This window comes from Scyliorhinus canicula, chromosome 13, assembly GCF_902713615.1.
Source record: "Scyliorhinus canicula chromosome 13, sScyCan1.1, whole genome shotgun sequence".
Classification (NCBI taxonomy): domain Eukaryota; kingdom Metazoa; phylum Chordata; class Chondrichthyes; order Carcharhiniformes; family Scyliorhinidae; genus Scyliorhinus; species Scyliorhinus canicula.
Window position 1 is genome coordinate 11809243 of NC_052158.1, and position 16318 is coordinate 11825560.

Sequence of the window (16318 nt, forward strand, 5' to 3'; positions counted from 1 at the left end):
CTCTTTTCGTCCTCGCTGTCAACAGGGGTGGTACCAGAGGATTGGAGAGTGGCGAATGTCGTGCCCCTGTTCAAAAAAGGGAATAGGGATAACCCTGGGAATTACAGGCCTGTTAGTCTTACTTCGGTGGTAGGCAAAGTAATCGAAAGGATACTGAGGGATAGGATTTCTGAGCATCTGGAAAGGCACTGCTTGATTAGGGATAGTCAGCATGGATTTGTGAGGGGTCGGTCTTGCCTTACAAGTCTTATTGACTTCTTTGAGGAGGTGACCAAGCATGTGGATGAAAGTAAAGCATGAAGGATGTAGTGTACATGGATTTTAGTAACGCATTTGATAAGGTTCCCCATTGTAGGCTTGTGCAGAAAGTAAGGAGGCATGGGATAGTGGGAAATTTGGCCAGTTGGATAACAAACTGGCTAACCGATAGAAGACAGAGCATGGTAGTGGATGGCAAATATTCAGCCTGGAGCCCAGTTATCAGTGGCATACCGCAGGGATCAGTTCTGGGTCCTCTGCTGTTTGTGATTTTCATTAACGACTTGGATGAGGGAGTTGAAGGGTGGGTCAGTAAATTTGCAGATGATACGAAGATTGGTGGAGTAGTGGATAGTGAGGAGGGCTGTTGTCGGCTTCAAAGAGACATAGATAGAATGCAGAGCTGGGCTGAGAAGTGGCAGATGGAGTTTAACCCTGACAAGTGTGAGTTTGTCCATTTTGGAAGGACAAATAAGAATGCGGAATACAGGGTTAATGGTAGGGTTCTTGGCAATGTGGAGGAGCAGAGAGATCTTGGGGTCTATGTTCATAGATCTTTGAAAGTTGCCACTCAAGTGGATAGAGCTGTGAAGAAGGCCTATGGTGTGCTAGCGTTCATTAGCAGAGGGATTGAATTTAAGAGCCGTGAGGTGATGATGCAGCTGTACAAAACCTTGGTCAGGCCACTATTGGAGTACTGTGTGCAGTTCTGGTCGCCTCATTTTAGGAAGGATGTGGAAGCTTTGGAAAAGGTGCAAAGGAGATTTATCAGGATGTTGCCTGGAATGGAGAGTAGGTCATACGAGGAAAGGTTGAGGGTGCTAGGCCTTTTCTCATTAGAATGGAGAAGAATGAGGGGCGACTTGATAGAGGTTTATAAGATGATTAGGGGAATAGATAGAGTAGACAGTCAGAGACTTTTTCCCCGGGTGGAACACACCATTACAAGGGGACATAAATTTAAGATAAATGGTGGAAGATATAGAGGGGATGTCAGAGGTAGGTTCTTTACCCAGAGAGTAGTGGGGGCATGGAATGCACTGCCTGGAAGTAGTTGAGTCAGAAACGTTAGGGACCTTCAAGCGGCTATTGGATAGGTACATGGATTAAGGTAGAATAATGGAGTGCAGGTTAACTCCTTAAGGGCAGCACGGTAGCATTGTGGATAGCACAATTGCTTCACAGCTCCAGGGTCCCAAGTTTGATTTCGACTTGGGTCACTGTCTGTGTGGGGTCTGCACATCCTCCCCGTGACTGCGTGGGTTTCCTCCAGGTACTTAACATTGAGTTCAACAACTTCAGACTGTGAACTCTATCCTCCACCTTTTCCACAGTTTTATTTCTATTGATTTATTTTCATTTCTTCCATTGATCTGTTTTTCCCTCACCATTGTCCCCCTTTCCCCCGCCCACACACCACTTGGGCCACCTGGTCCCTGTTCCAAGTTGTCCTTTGACACACTGCTTACATTTGTTCGGCCGTTAAAACATTCGAAGCTCTTTATGTGTCAATATCAGAACCGTTCTTACCCTGATCACCCCCATTCACATTCCCTTAGGCTTTCTGTCCAAAAATCTTTGTCAATCTTCTCATCACCCCCCCCCCCCCCCCCCCCCCCCCCCACCCCAATCAGGGAAATGAATAGAAGAGTTTTACCGGGGTTAATGGAGTTGATCATTTCTCTCCACATTGTGTACTGTAAAGGGCCTTTGAATTTTCCGATAGACAGGGCGGCAGCAGATATTGAGAACGAGCAATGGTCATCATTAATCCTAGATGTTAAAAAAGATGCAATAAATTAATTTTTGTCAGAAGATATAGAACATATGTAAAAGTTTTCAGCATTTTTGATGTTAGAGAAAATGTACAAAGTGGAATATTAATCACGTTTCTATAACTGAGAAAGGGATAAGTTGGAAATTCAAAGGCAGAGAATGGAAACCCCCATGTCCTGAAAAAGGTTCACAGTCTGATAACAGATTAGTTACCGGGATATCACAAATCACAGGAGAAGAGAAACATTTAGCCTGTCCACTTGCTGTTTTACAAACAAAGTTTGTAGAACAAAGACAAAGGCTGAAAACATCTGGAAATTAATGTTCAACCCTTAATAACTGATCCCCCAACCCGCCGAGACTCCTGCTCTTCTCTACTGGCATCTTGAATATCTCTGATTTTAGTCACTCCCCCATTGGGAGCTGGACCTTCAGCTGCCGAGGTCCTGAGCTCTGGAATTCCCTCCCTGATCCTCTCCGTCTCTCTGTCTCTCTTTCTTCCTTAAACACTCTCTCTAAAATCCATCTCCGTTATCCGGATTAATATTTCCTTATGTGTCTCTGTGTCCAATTGTGATTTTTTAACATTCCTGGTAAACTCCATTAGACTTTACATTACATTAAAGGCGCTATTTAAATACAAGTCTTTGCTGTTGTGGTTGTTAATGACACAGAGCCAGTTTATATTATAGAATAAAATAGAACGCTTGTTCTACCCTTGTTTGGGCCCCTTCTCCAGCACTGTAACCAACTTGTTGATGTGCCATTTGACAATGTACTCTGTCAATTATTCTTTTTTTGCCTACTATGTACATACTGTGTACGTTCCCTTGGACGCAGAAACATATTTTTCACTGTACTTCGGTACATGTGACAATAAATCAAATCAAAACAGCCGCTCCCCCTTTAACGTCTGAGTTTCTCGGGTTGCTCAGGCTCCATGCAGGGACATGGATGACCCACTCCTTGGATACATGGACCGTGCGGCTCTCTCAGGGTCAGTCGGAAGGTCACAGACACGAAAAGCGAACATCAGGCAAGTGATCACTTCCAGCCTAGGAACCAGGTTGTATTATTTACTGATATTGCCTCATTTGTACAATATCAAAGAACCGTCCAAAGAACAATCCTTTACAGTTGTGACAACAACCAAGAAATAAATCTATAAGAACACTTTACTGAGTTATTTTGTCAAACTGCAGAGTTTCAGTAGGGAACATGTCCTACGTTCTCTTCCGACAAGCTTCCTCCTGAAAGAAATGAATGAGGAACAGTGAGGATGACAGTAACAGATTTCAGGAGGAGTTAGACAGGCTGGTGAAATGAGCAGACTCAGAGCAGATGAGATTTCACACGGAGGTGGAAAGTGATGGATTTTGGAAGGAAGATTGTGGAGAGTCAAACAAACTGGAACTGAGCATCAGTCCCGCTCACAGACACAGTGACTCTCAAACACCGTACCAGACACACCCACACACTCACAACATGGAACTGGAACTGGATTAAAATGGGAGTTCCAGGAGAAAATTAAACTTGGGCAAAAGATCTAGAAAATTCATTCTCAGGAGGTTACAGATATTCCCGGGAATCTGCAGACAGTGTAGGAGCCGTTAGTTCCCAACAGCAGAAAAATTCAAGAAGGGAAAATTTTTTGTTTAATTCTGTTTATATTTATTCAATAAATTCTATGTTTCTTTCACAGTTATCAGTTATTTAGTGACTGTGAAGTTTCACTGAACTGACCCGCAATATATTCCCTCACCTTCAGAAATATCAGCTCGTCTTTTCGCTCCATCTGTTTCTGCAACTGAGAGTTTCTCCTCAATAGAATTTAAATTCTCCTGAATCTCCCGAAGGTTTTTCTCCATTGTTTCTAGAATCCTCTCCTCTTCTCCCCTGAGATCTCTGAGTAAACGCTGCTCTATCTCAGTGAGAATCTGGTGCATTTTACTGAACTCGGCTGTGATGTGGGTCTGCAGACTGCTCGACTGTTCCTACCAAATGAAATGTGAAACATAATTAATGTTCCGCGATAAAGGGATCAAAACTATACGAAATCCCAGAAAATCAGCACAGGGAAACCTTACCCTAACTTCAGAAATCTTCCCTTTCTGTTTCTGTTCCGTTTCTAGAACCTCTGATTTGTTCGCTGTGAGAGAATCTAAGGAAGATTTCAGCTGATCCTGGGATTGGGAGAGAAAAATCACAGAATGTAAGTGTTAGAACTTAGAAATGAGAGAAAATTATCAGGTTATAAATTATTTCCCATTTTACCTTGGAGGTTTAACAACTTCATCGATGGGCAGGAAGCGGTGCTCTCTGTGTTCCCGCGAATCTCGACAAATCAGACAGATCAATTTCTTGTCAGTTTCACAAAACAGCTTCAGTTCTTCCTGATGTTCCTCACAGTGAAGTTTACTTTCCTTCTCTTTCGGATTCAGCTTTAATTTTCGAGTTTACGCAGCAAGATTCCCCAAGGCCCGATTTATCCTGAGATTTTTTTCCAGAAACTCCTCTCTACATTCCGGACAGGAGTTTATCTCCTCCTTTTCCCAACACTGGGAGATACAGGAGTGGCAGAAATTGTGTGCACAACCCAGTGAAACGGGTCAGTGAAGAAATCGAGACAAATGGGACAAATTGTCTCCTCGGTCAAACTCTGGACCTGCTGTCTGAGAGCCATGTTCACACTCAGCACTTCCTGATTCAAACTGCTTTCAGTTTCAATGTTATTGCGCTGCTGACTCGCCTGAACAACGTCACCGAGTGATCAGGAGATTGTATATGTGAGAAATTTAATTGTATTGACATTTATATATTGGTCTATAAACCATCAACTGTTTTTTAACTTTGACTAAACACTATTTTGGGCAACTTACACTCTAAATTACAGAAGAACTTTCCCCTCTTAATTTAACACAACTGAATATCCCACTTCCTGATTGGACTTTACACTGTCCCTTTGGAAAAAGCATTGAATTCTCCTGGAATCAATGAAATTATCCGTAGCTCCTGAGGGTTTACTTCAATGTTTCCCTTCCCGTTTGTGCACCTTTTTAACCCCAGAACTGCCTTTCACAGTGAGCATCTTTCCCAGAGATTCTCAGGCTAATCTTCCAGCCTCATTTCAAATCCTCATGAATTTCAATCTGAGTGTGAATTCCCACCCACATTCCTGTATTTAACCAGATCGACTTTTAGCCTCTCGCTGCTCCCCATCACCCAGATCCCGGCAGACTCCAATGTCTGTGAGATTCATGGAAATTTACTAAATCCAGGCATCCCGATCCCAGAATGGTTTCCTTTGGAATGTCCCTCTCCCACTGTTTGTCTCCATGGCAACATGAATCACATGAGCCTTGTATCCAAGTAGAGACGCTGATTAGCAATTCCTCAGACCCCAACTTTGTTATTTTTTTGAATTAAGTGAACAGTTTAAAGTATAACCTTTTACAACCTGATATTCTCAAGACCTTGAAGACTGGCAGTCTGTAAACACAGGCACTGCTGAAATTACCTCCAGGTGTTTCCTAACAAAACAATCTGGGTCTCACATTCATCATTAACATACACCTCACCCAGGGCTGGTGTCAAATAAACTTCAGAATAGGTTGTGTGACCCACTTCATCGTACCCTAAATTAAAGACACAGTCTCAAAATAGAAACTCATAAACCTCAGTTTTGATACACTTACAGGAGCACGAAGGACAAACAGGTTTAATGTTTGGAGGGAAGTAGTTGAAGAGGGAAGCTTCGTGGGCATATGGCAGTGGGGGAGAGGGAGGGAGAACAAAAATCAAATACTGTGGATGCTGGAAAACTGAAACAAGAACAGAAAATACTGTAAATATTCAGTAGATCCGGCAGCATCTAGGGAGAGAGAAACAGAGTTTATGTTTCAGACTGGGACCTTTCATCAGAACATAGAATAGTTAAAGATATTGGGATTAGTGTCCGGGTGAGGATTAGGTTTAAAGCGAGGATGAGGATGAGGGTTAAGTTTAGGGCCAGAGTGCGGATGAGGGTTAGGGTTAAATTTCGGGCTAGAGTGAGGGTTTGATGGTAACATTCTAGATGTTGTGAAAGTGGACAGAAGATCAAAAGGAACGGTCTGTAATAGGATGGAGAACAGGACAGATCAAAGGTTTCATAGTGAAAGGCCAGAAGGAGTGGTAAGGGACAAGCGACAAAATAAAAGATGTGACTGAGGGGTATAAAAGATATATTAGCAGCCTGTCAAATACAAGGTAAAGTAATTAAGAACGAAACCAGAGAAAAGTAATTCATAGAATCTACAGTGCAGAATGGTGCAATTCGGCCCATCAGCTCAGCACAGGGCCCTTGGCAAGAGCACCCTACTTATGCCCACACCACCACCCCATCCCTGGAACCCCAATGGCAATATAGCATGGCCAATCCACGAAACCTGCACATTTTTGGACTGTGGGAGGAAACGGGAGCACTGGATGAAACCCAGACATGGGGATAATTTGCAGACTCCGCACAGTGACCCAAGCCGGGCATCAAACCTGGGACCCTGGAGCTATGAAGCAACAGTACTAACCACTATGCTACTGTGCTGCCCCATAAATCAACTAAATGAATATGGGAAGAATGGGAGCAGAGATTGTGATCTAAAATAGTTGAATTCAGTGTTGTGTCCAGAAGGCTGTAGAGTGCCCAGTGGGAAGATGAGGCTCTGTTCCTTGAGTTTGTGTTGAACTTTATTGGAACACTGCAGCAGGCCAAGGACAGAACGGTCAGAGTGGGTGGAAGGTAGAGAATTAAAATCACTGGTGAGTGGGATCTGACGATCATACTTACAGTCTGAATGGAGGTGTCTGTAAAACACTCAGCCAGGCTTTGTTTAATATCCCCAGGGTAGAGGAGACACATCCTGAGCAGCAAATGCAGGACATTTAATTGAAATAAATATAAATTAATCAGTGTTTCATTTGGAAGGAGTGTTTAGAACTTTACACTGAGAATGGTGGAGGTTAAAGGGCAGGTTTTACATCTTGTGTGTTTGTAATGAAATGTTCTGTATGTGTTGGGTGTAACTAAGTAATAAACTACCTGAAACGCTAACTCTGTTTCTCTCTCTACCGATGCTGTTTGACCTGCATTTCCAGCATTTTCTGTGTTTATTTCAGATTTCCAGCCAGACAGTATTCTATTCTGGCTTTTCCCGGTCGACTGGACCACACCAGCAACCATCCCACATTCCCCCACCAACCACCCCCTTCCCTTCACCCCACCTCAGCAAACACCACCGAAGAGAGATTAACTGGCCATTCGAGTCATTATTACTTTGTGTGTTGTTTCATGAGTAAAATAGTTGCTGCGTTTTAAGGGGCAGCACGGTAGCACTATGGCTTCACAGCGCCAGAGTCCCAGGTTCGATTCCACGCTGGGTCACTGTCTGTGAGGAGTCTGCACGTTCTCCCAGTGCCTACGTGGATTTCCTCCGGATGCTCCGGTTTCCTCCCACATTCCAAAAACGTGCAGGTTAGGTGGATTAGCCATGCTGAATTGCCCTCAAGTGTCCAAAAAAAGGTTAGATGGGATTATTGGGTTATGGGGATAGGGTGGAAGTGAGGGCTTAATGTGGGTCGGTGCAGACTCGATGGGCCGAATGGCCTCCTTCTGCACTGTATGTTCACTGTTTTCATCTGAACTCAAATCTTCCACAGTTACAAAGAGCACCGCTGCCACCTGCTGACGGAATGTCAGTGCTGCAGGAAAGAATTCCCCATTAAAAATAGCCCGAGAAATGGGGAGTGTCTTTGAAGGTTCACAGACCCGATGGGCCGAATGGTCTCTTTCCATTGGCCGTAGCATGGTGAGAAATCAATCATCACCACCTAAACCCTATTTCCATACATTTAACAGGAGCCACCCTGTATTCAAAGTCCCCCATCATTCAGCAGCCTCCCCAGCAAGTGCTGACGCTGATTAGTACTCCTTTTGAAAAACATGAACCTGGCAGAAGGGCTTCTGTGGGGAGCGGAGGTGGTGAGTAGCCATCTTTGCTTGCAGGCAAAAAGCCTGAGGGTGCTGGGCTTGTCACCCCAGTGCTCGGCAGGGGGAGTAGGGAACTCTTGGCTGGATGGGGGCGTGGGGAGGGGAGAACACCCTCCACAGGAGTGGGCCACCCTGGGGCAAACACTCGCAGGACCATCATGCCAACCCTTGGATTGTGTACCTGTTCCAGCAGCGACCTGTCCTGTCTGTCCCTCTGACCACCCATAACCCCCAGTGACTGCTGAGGCCTCTGGCTTTGCTGCTGAAGGCAGTAGCCTCTACGAATCCTGGTTAAGTGCGCACTTTGCACAACCAAGTGGATTCTCGTGGGTGGGCAGGCCATGTAGCATGTCGGAGTCATTGTCGAGCATCCCAGTCACACCCTGATGCCTGGATACTGTACCTCAACACTGCGGAAGGCAACACCACACACGCAGCAGCCAACATTTGAATATACAGAGGATGGGACACAGCTGCAGGGACATGTCCATGGCAGGATTGTGGATAAGTACCATGGGGCGCGGACTAACGCCCGGTCCAGGAGATGTTATGAGCGGGTGTTTGGGATACAGGATCTGAGGTCCAGTGAAGTGGGCCTGTTGTGGCCAGGAGTGTGGGGAAGGGGGTGGAAAGAGCCATCGCTGTTTGTCAGTCGAACATCATCTTCCAATGCTTTACAGATATTGAATGTTATTGCAGGGAATTTGGACCCAGAACATGCCCTACTGGTGCTGCTGGTAATCTGGGTGGCCAGACACTGGAGACGGCGGCGATAGCAGCAGATGCTCAAAGCGGCGGACCACATGTCAGCACCCACCCAACACCGAGGACCCAGCCGACCATAAAGCGAGTCCTTTCGAGTAGATGACTGACAGCGTGTGCCACAAGAGAGTCTGCCTGGGGACTTCCGGTGGCGGCCAGAAGTGGACAGGTCGCAGGTCCGATCATCCCCACCGGTGATGGGCTAATGGATCTTTTTTCGACCGGATTTTGTGACCTAAAATTGGTGGAGGAAACAACAGGGAAGAGGTTTTCTCCCCCCCGGGTATGGACGGCTGGACCAGAAGTGGTCAAGTGAAGTGGCTAGGATCAAAGCGGGAGCATCGAGGACAGCAGACCAGGCAGTGAAGCATGGCGGACGGCAGGGACCAGAAAGTGGAGGCTCACTGGCCTAGGGAGAAGCAGATGGAGTTTTTAAAGAACTGCTTCGCCGAATTGAAAAGAGACACGCTGGACCTGATGAGGGCGGTGATGGACCGAATGGTCGAGACACAGGTGGTCCACTAGAAGGCAATCAAGGAGGTTAAGTCGAAGCTTTCCAACCAGGAAGACACGATAACGGTGCTGGAGCACAAGGTGGAAGAACTGAACGCCTGCCAAAAGAGGATGCAGGAGCAGCATGAGGAGCTGGGAAACAGGGCCAGAAGACAGAACCTAAGGATCGTTGGCCTTCCTAAAGGCAGTGAGGGATTGGACGAGGGAGCATATGCGTCGAGTATGCTGGAGGCGTTGATGAGGCTGGGGGCCTTCCCTTGACCCCTGGAGCTGGATGGGGTACATGTCGGATTCATTGCCAAGCATCCCAATCACATCCTGATGCCTGCACACTCTACCTCAACACTGCAGAAGCCCAAGGCGGGCAGCCGACCGAGGGCCCTGGTGGTTTGCTTCCACCGGCTTTCAGTCAAGGAACGTGTGCTGCGGTGGGCCAAGATGGAGCGGAGTAGGAGGTGGGAGAACTGTGAGGTGCGCATATACCAGGACCTGAGAGTGGAGCTGGCCTAGAGGTGTGCGGGGTTCATTGAATTAAAGGCAGCCATCTTTAAAAAGGAGGGGAGGTTTGGAATGCTGTATCCTGCGATGCTTTGGGTAACGTCCAGTCGCCAGATCAGGTTTGGACTTTTATTAAGAGAAGAAACTGGACTTGAACTGAAGGACTTTTGGCTTCCAGAGATGTAATGTGGCAGTTTGTTAATTTAATCTGTATTGATCTGTAATTTAATCTGTACTGTACTGCTCCATTCAATAAGGTACCTAGGTCTTGGCAGAGAGTAGGGACTGGGGGGTGCATTGTTTCAGGAGTTTGCACGATTGGGGGGGGGGGGGGGGGGGGGAAGAGGGGCCCTGCAGTCAGTATCTTCTCGGCGGGAGAGGCCTCTGTTCTGGGGGACTGGTTCTGGGCTGGTTAAGGGCTATGTAAATGTCCTTCAGAGAGTAGCTGTTTACTCACTAAGGAATGCAATCAGGATCATGGGTCTTTTCTGTGTGACAAGGTGGGGGGGCCCTCCGAGTGGTCAGGTGGGAGTCAGACAGGCACCAAGGGGAGGGGTCAGCGAGGCTAGCGTAGGTCAGGGGGCATGAGGGAGGAGGAGCTCAGGCCAAGCAGATGGTTGACCAGGGTGTTCAGGCTTTTGGGGCTGGGGAGAGGGCTGCTGTGATATAGGGTAGGGGAGGCACAAATCGGTCAGTGGTGGGGACCAGGCGTACCCCGGAGGGGGAAGTCACCCGCCGACTTTTAGGGAGAAGTCTAGGATACCAGCAGCAGCGGCATCCGGGGGGGGGGGGGGGGGGGGGGGGGGGGGGGGAGTGCCACTTTAGTTCAGATGACCATAGGTGTGCTGTGCAAACAGAGCCGACGGGGAAGAGCCTTAAAATGTTTGTTTTCCCCATGTTAAAGGTTCTTTGCTTAATGCCTTTTTTTTTCTGCAAATGTTACAAATTTGTTTTAAATTTAAAAAAATTTTTTAAAAACAAAGCTAAAAAAAGAGAGCCTGTCTGAACAGGGCGATGGTGCGGCCCCTACGCCATGTTCTCGCAGGCTTGACGTCCCGCAGAGGAAGAGGACACCCGCTCCCAGTGGCCGTCAAGGTCACCGCAGCCCTGGGATCATTTCAGGGCTCGAGCAGGGACCTGTGTGGTATCTCACATGCCACTGCCCACAGGTGCATCTGACCGGTCACAGATGCCCTGTCTGCCCGGGTGGAGAACAACATCTTTGACATAGACCAAGGCAGCAAGATGCCTGGGCAGGTTTCTCCACCATTGCCAGGATGCCCCAGGTCCACACAGTAATAGATGCAATGTACCTGTTGCCCTGCGCTCACTGGGCTGAGAGTGCCCTCCATTAATAGAAAGGGGTTCCACTCCCTCAATATCCAGCTCATGTGCATCCACCAGGTGAAGAGAATGCACGTGCGCGCATGCTTCCCGGGGAGTGTGCACAACTGCTACATTCTGGGGCAGTCAGTCATCCCCAGCTACTTTGAGGCCCTCCCTAGGATGGGCAGCTGGCTTTTGGAGGATAAGGGGTACCCGCTGAGGAACTTCAGTATGGAGGATGGAGACCGAAGCGGAGACCCAGACCGAAATGGAGACCGAGTACAACGACGCCCATGTGGCCACCCGAGCTGTGATTGAGCAGTGCATTGGTCTTCATGGTGGCTTCAATGCCTCAACTGCGCCAATGGTGCCAGTTCACCATCTTCAGGGTCGCCCGCTGTGGTGATCTGTTGTGCCCTCCACAACCTCACACAGTAGTGACGCCATGGGCTGGAGGTTGGCGATGAGGGACATGTGGCCACCATCAAGTAGGAGGAGGAGAAGGAGGAGGAGAAGGGCGAGGATGATGAGCTGGTGCCAGACCAGCAGGGGCTAGAACCCAAGGCCGGGGAGGAACCAGAGGACCAGTCAGAGGCTGCAGGACAGGCTGTAGCGGCAAAGGTCCGGCAGGCCCAGAGAGGCCCTCATACTCCCTCGATTCACTTTGGACGTGGCCTGGTCCGTCACCCCACACTCCCATTTCCCACCCTCCCAGTGTGTGTCACATCACTCCAGGGTGCTGGGACCCAGCAGACCTCCTCGCTTGGGGGCTCCTGCGTCCAGCTGATGTACAGCAGCAGCTGGGTGGTGCTCAGCAGATAGTGTTTGAGAAGCCTGACCACTTACATTTCCCACCGACGTGCATGTATCTGCACTGGTGGGGGCTGACGATGACACCTGAGACTATTATGGTGACATCCACGGAGCTCTCTTCAGAGGTGTTCCTGGCAGGCAGGAGAGGGGGGCGCTGTCGGCTGGAGGACATGCAAACGAATGTGGTCAGTGGGAGTGTTTGGTCAGTCAAATAACAACTCATGTTTGACAGTTCCATCGGGAAACTGGTGGTTCCTCAGGCATTGGAGTGCCCTCTCCTCGGCTACACCAGTCACCTCCAGGACTCGCTCCTCGAAGGAGGCGAGGATTCTGATGCCCTGCACCACCGCTAGTCTGGGCCCTTTCCTGGCGATTGTGGGAGAGCTTTTCCTGAGGAGAGAGTGGTCATCATTAGTCACATGCGTGGTTCTGTAGCCATTTGGTATGGCCACTTCCAGAATACAAAAATGGATGTTTGCAAAGTCTAGGAACTATGGACAATGTTAAGAAAGCAGGCAGGCACAGAGCCTGTATGCATATTGAAGAACACTCCCAGCTGAGACTGAAACTGAAGTCCATTAGCATATTGATGGCCTACCTCTGGGAACAAAGGAAAGACACTCAAGTAACCGATCCAGCCTCAGACACCCCAGCACCAAAAGCAAAAGCATAAACAAAGCAAGGCCAACGACCACCTAGGACACGTCCAGCCATCAGGGCACCCACCCCTTTATTGGTCAAGATCAATCCGAATGATCAAGATATGGTCCAATTGATTGGGGCCAAGTTCAAGGCCAGCCCAAAAGAGTGCGAAGCCCCTTCGGGTATAAGAAGAAGGCCCCAAGAGAGAATCGCTGTCTTGGATTCGGCTCTTAAAGCAGAGAGACCCATCCAGCAGCTGCACCAGAATCAAGTAAGTCCAAAGTCAATGCTCGCTACCAGGCGGACGACCTTAGATGTTCCCCTTTACCACTTTGACCCCAGCAGCCTCAGATCCGAACAACGGCCATTGTTCCTCTGACTGAGTGGGCACCCGAAGTTAAGTATAGGCTTTAGCATTAGAGATAGTTTAGTTTATTGTGTGCATGAGTAGATATTGCTGTGTGTGTAAATAAATAGTATTGATTTTGAACTAACTAACTGGTGTATTGGCTCTTTTGATCAGTATCCGGGTTTGAACCTGGCGACTCTAAAGCGAGCAGAATTTGGATTAAGGAAGGCGACCATATTGACCGCCATATTTAGAACCAAATAAAGAGAGCAACAGTTCACAGTGATGGAAGGGGAGGTTGAGGGAGGGGTCGGGCGTCACATGAAGAGTTGGAGGGGGGGGGGGGTGGATGCTCTTGTGGCGTGAGCATTGGTGTCTATTCATTCTTGTTACCTGGTGTAGATCGTTGACCTTTTTTCCTGCACTGGAGGCCAGTCCTCCTGGTCACATTTCGGCGCTCACAATGCCATCACCTCACCCCAGGCAGTACTGGCAGCCCTATGGCTGACTCTCCGGGACACTTGCGAAACAGTACATCCCCCTGGCCTCCACAGCATTTAGCAGCCTCCCAAGCCTGGCTGGGGTCGGCGGAGCAAGTGCAGCTATACTGCTAGTCGACCTCGTTAGTGGGGGTCGGCTGGTGAGCGTGGTCATGAGGAATCAGCTGGCGAGCCGTCAGTTTCAGGAAGAAGCCCTCAAGGCTTCGTTAAGTGGACCAATTAATGTTGAATAGCATTGCCAGCATTGCTGGGAAGCTTGCAGCAGTTCCCGCTTGCGAGCATACTAACAAATCTTTCCGGAGAATTGCATCCTCAGTCTCCCTCTCTCCACCTGCCCCGATTCCCCTTCATACTTTGCTTGGTTTTATGTGGTAGAATCCGTACAGTCCATAAGTAGGCTATTCATCCATCATGTCTACCCTGACCCTCTGAAAGAGCACTCCACGCAAGCCCATTCCCCCATCCTCTCCCAATAACCCCCGAACCCAACCTGCACTAAGGGGCAATTTATCACGGCCAATCTACCTGACCCGCACATCTTTGGACTGAAGGAAACCGGAGCACCCAGACATGGGGAGAATGTGCAGACTCCGCATAGACAGTGACCCAAGGCCAGAATTTAGTCTGAGTCCCTGGTGTTAACCACTGTGCCACCCTGTGTGAGACAATCGCATTATGTAATCAGATTAGTTTAGAACTATAATTTCCCGAATATTGCAGTGAAATTCATCTTGAAATCAAGGAACTGAAGTTGCTGCTGCAGGGAAGTAGCAGGTAGCTTGAGTCTATTATAAATTATGTGTTACAGGACACTGGGTAAATAACAACAGGATTAGACCAAGCCAACATGGATTTCTGAAAGGGAAAATATGCTCCGAGAAACCTACTGGATTTGTTCCGGATGTAACCAGCAGAATAGATGAAGGAGAACCAGTGGATGTGGTGAATTTGGATTTTCAGAAAGCTTTCCTAAGAACACAGTTACTGGTCATGGGTTCTGTGGGTCTTTGAGTGGCTGAAGAGCCCGATCCTAGAGCCACATCTTCAACTGCAATTAGCAGGTGTTTCCAGGAAGTGGGATCAGTCCTTGGACTCTAGATTAATGGTATTTCTTTCTCCAGCTCCTCTTCCAGGTTTCCTCTTGCCACTGGTTGTCCTCGGAAGAATTGTTTCCCGTCAATCAGAAGGTTCATCCAAGTCGGTCTCGCCTGAGCAAATCTCCCAGGCATTGACGTCTATGTTGAATTTTAGGCAAGCCCAATGAGGAACCAAATGTGATATATCCATGTTTGCCGATGACGCGGAACTTGGTGGGAATGAGATTGGCGAGGAGGATGTTAAGAGACTCCTCAAGACAATTTGGACAGGTTGAGTGAGTGGGCAAATACATGGCAGCTGCAGTATACCGTGGATAAGTGTGACGTTATCCACTTCAGTAGGAAAAAACAGAATGGCAAAAAATTGAGATGGTGACAGATTGGGAAACATTGATGTACAAAGGGTCCTGTAATGTCAGAAGGTGCTGGATAATCGTCGTTGTGTCCGAGATGAATCAGTGCAAACACCTTTACTGCCGAGCCCCGTTATTAAATTATAAAACAGAAGCAGCATTTACTCTGAAAAGAGGGTTTGATGTGTAATTACATCCCAGAAACATCACCAGGACCTCACGGTGGTAAAGGACAGGCGGTGGGGAAACTCCACCACTGAGCACTCGACACCGTAATCCTTCCTTTTGGGTATCAGTCAACCACCGAGATCACACTGATGAAAAAATTCAGGCCTCATGTCTCATCTCTAACTCTCTCTCCTGTAGGTTTTCTGAACACATTCCACACATCAGCCACTGCTGTCTAATTTACTCTAATTGGTTATTAAATATTTTCAACTTTCCTCATGTTCCACACCCTTCAAATCCATTTCTTGCTCTTTAGTAATACAAGTGTGTTGTGGTGGATGGCTACGTGGGATTGGGGTGGTTGTGATTTGCGGGGGTGGGTGAACATCTTGAGAGGAAAAGGTTAAACGAGGTTGCACCTTGGCAGTGGTTAGCACTGCTGCCTCAGCATCAGGGACCTGGGTTCCATTCCAGCCTTTATGCATGTGGAGTCTGCATGTTCTCCCAGTGTTTGTGGGGGTTTCCTCCGGGTGCTCCGGTTTCCTGCCACAGTCCCAAGATGTGCAGGTAAAGTGGGGTTACAGGGATTGGGCAGGGGAATGGGCCAGGGTAAGTTTCTCTTTCAGAGGTTTGGTGCAAACACAGTGGGCCAAATGGCCTCGTTCTGCACTGTTGGGATTCTGTGGAGGTTTGACTTGTATCCACTGAAGATTAGAAGATTGAGAGGTGAACCTATTGAATAATATAGGATCCTGAGGGGACATGATGAGGTGGATGAAGAAAGATGTTTACACTCAGGGGAGCGACTTGCATGCGGAGCACAGTTCAAAAATAAGGGGTCTTCCATTTAGGACTGAGACGAGGAGAAACATTTTCTCAGAGGGTCGCTCGTCTTTGAAACTCTTCCCCAGAGAGCTGTGGAAGCAGAGTCATTGACTATATTAAAGACAGTGATAGACAAGATGAGGAAGTAAAAGGATGAGGAAGTAAAAGGATAATCGGACACAGGCAGGAATATGGAGTTAAGGCCACAATTGCGAATGACAGAACAGGTTTGAAGGGCTGAATGGTCGACTCCCGATTTGTATGTTTTGCTGTTTCTCATTTCAGCATTCTCCCAGTGTCTGCCTGGGTTTCCTCCCACAGTCCAAAGCCGTGCAGGTTAGGTGGATTGGCCATGATAAATTGCCCTTAGTGACCAAAAAGGTTAGGAGGGGTTACAGGGATAGGGTGGGTCG

At 47.9% G+C, this 16318-nt stretch overlaps 1 long non-coding RNA gene across 1 annotated transcript; it reads right to left on the reverse strand.

Annotated features, from left to right (window-relative positions):
- Positions 1–3235: 3235 nt before the first annotated feature.
- LOC119975748 lies at positions 3236–4511 on the reverse strand. Its single transcript, XR_005462789.1, has 4 exons — positions 4309–4511; positions 4122–4217; positions 3797–4028; positions 3236–3284 (listed from the first exon to the last, which is right to left on the reverse strand). It is a non-coding gene; the product is annotated as an uncharacterized LOC119975748 (long non-coding RNA).
- Positions 4512–16318: the final 11807 nt, after the last annotated feature.